Genomic DNA, 2,333 nt, shown 5'->3' on the forward strand with positions numbered 1-2,333 from the left:
TCAGCGATGATTATATTTCACTTTTTAGCGATGCCGGTTTTCAGCGATGACTTTCCCGCTTCTTAGCGATGCCGCTTTTCAGCGATGTTTTTATCCCGCTTTTCAGCGATGATTATATTTCACTTTTTAGCGATGCCGGTTTTCAGCGATGACTTTCCCGCTTCTTAGCGATGCCGCTTTTCAGCGATGTTTTTATCCCGCTTTTCAGCGATGATTATATTTCACTTTTTAGCGATGCCGGTTTTCAGCGATGACTTTCCCGCTTCTTAGCGATGCCGCTTTTCAGCGATGTTTTTATCCCGCTTTTCAGCGATGATTATATTTCGTTTTTTAGCGATGTCGGTTTTCAGCGATGAATTTATCCCGCCTTTGAGCGTTGTCGCTTTTCCAGCGATGAATCTATCCCGCTTCTCAGCGATGAGCTTATACCGATTCTCAGCAAGGCCGCCTTTTTAGTGATGAATTTATCCCGCGTCTTGGCGTTAATATTAGCTTAAGGCCTTCACACATAACTCATAATGTGGTAGGTCTATATCTGCTCGACATCATATTATTTTCTCCTACCGCTCGATGGTTGGCATTATCTTCTCCATCTATAGATGTTCGATATATTTGCATCTCGACAATGGCAGCACAAGGAGCAACATAACTGCATCAACAACTAGACATAACCCCTTGAAGTCTTTAATTATCACGCTTTTGGTTGTACTCTTTTTCCCTTAGCTAGGTTTTTTCCCACTGGGTTTTTCTTAGTCTAAGGTTTTTAACGAGGTAACCAGTGTAAATCACGCCCCCATGCTCAACTCAGACTTAAGGGGTTCGTCACAGTCTATTAAGGCATTCAGACCGGGGAGACTTTGCTTGTAACAAGTTAGCCGCCCGGAGCACATTTTACTTCTCGAACCTGACGACTCTCGCAGATTCAAGAAGTGGGGGACTTGTGATGGGTAAATACCCCCAGGGACTACTATAGAAGTACTGATGGTGTAAATGTAAACGGGGGTACGGATTTACACCACGTGTGTTGTTTGATTGTGTATGATGTAGTGTATGGAGTGTGTATGATTGAGAAGGAAAGCCATGGATTCCTCCATGGAGAAGAACTAAGAACCCCATAGTGAACAAGAGAGAGAGGGTCGAGAGGCCAGGATCAAAGGATTCCGAATGCCATTAACAGGAGGGTCAGGTCCTTTATATAGAAATAGGACCTGACCCTTCAGGAATATCATATTTCCCAAAGGTCACTTGCCCCTTAACAATTTCTAAGGGACACCCGATCTTTTAGGGATACAATAATACACGGACTATATACATTGTACTTCTATAGTAGTCCCTGGGGGTATTTACCCATCACAAGTCCCCCACTTCTTGAATCTGCGAGAGTCGTCAGGTTCGAGAAGTAAAATGTGCTCCGGGCGGCTAACTTGTTACAAGCAAAGTCTCCCCGGTCTGAATGCCTTAATAGACTGTGACGAACCCCTTAAGTCTGAGTTGAGCATGGGGGCGTGATTTACACTGGTTACCTCGTTAAAAACCTTAGACTAAGAAAAACACAGTGGGAAAAAACCTAGCTAAGGGAAAAAGAGTACAACCAAAAGCGTGATAATTAAAGACTACAAGGGGTTATGTCTAGTTGTTGATGCAGTTATGTTGCTCCNGTACTTCTATAGTAGTCCCTGGGGGTATTTACCCATCACAAGTCCCCCACTTCTTGAATCTGCGAGAGTCGTCAGGTTCGAGAAGTAAAATGTGCTCCGGGCGGCTAACTTGTTACAAGCAAAGTCTCCCCGGTCTGAATGCCTTAATAACTTGTTACAAGCAAAGTCTCCCCGGTCTGAATGCCTTAATAGCTTGTTACAAGCAAAGTCTCCCCGGTCTGAATGCCTTAATAGATTGTTACAAGCAAAGTCTCCCCGGTCTGAATGCCTTAATAGACTGTGACGAACCCCTTAAGTCTGAGTTGAGCGCCTTAATAGACTGTGACGAACCCCTTAAGTCTGAGTTGAGCATGGGGGCGTGATTTACACTGGTTACCTCGTTAAAAACCTTAGACTAAGAAAAACACAGTGGGAAAAAACCTAGCTAAGGGAAAAAGAGTACAACCAAAAGCGTGATAATTAAAGACTACAAGGGGTTATGTCTAGTTGTTGATGCAGTTATGTTGCTCCTTGTGCTGCCATTGTCGAGATGCAAATATATCGAACATCTATAGATGGAGAAGATAATGCCAACCATCGAGCGGTAGGAGAAAATAATATGATGCCGAGCAGATATAGACCTACCACATTATGAGTTATGTGTGAAGGCCTTAAGCTAATATTAACGCCAAGACG

Source organism: Ipomoea triloba, chromosome 11 (assembly GCF_003576645.1).
Source record: "Ipomoea triloba cultivar NCNSP0323 chromosome 11, ASM357664v1".
NCBI classification, from domain to species: Eukaryota; Viridiplantae; Streptophyta; class Magnoliopsida; order Solanales; family Convolvulaceae; genus Ipomoea; species Ipomoea triloba.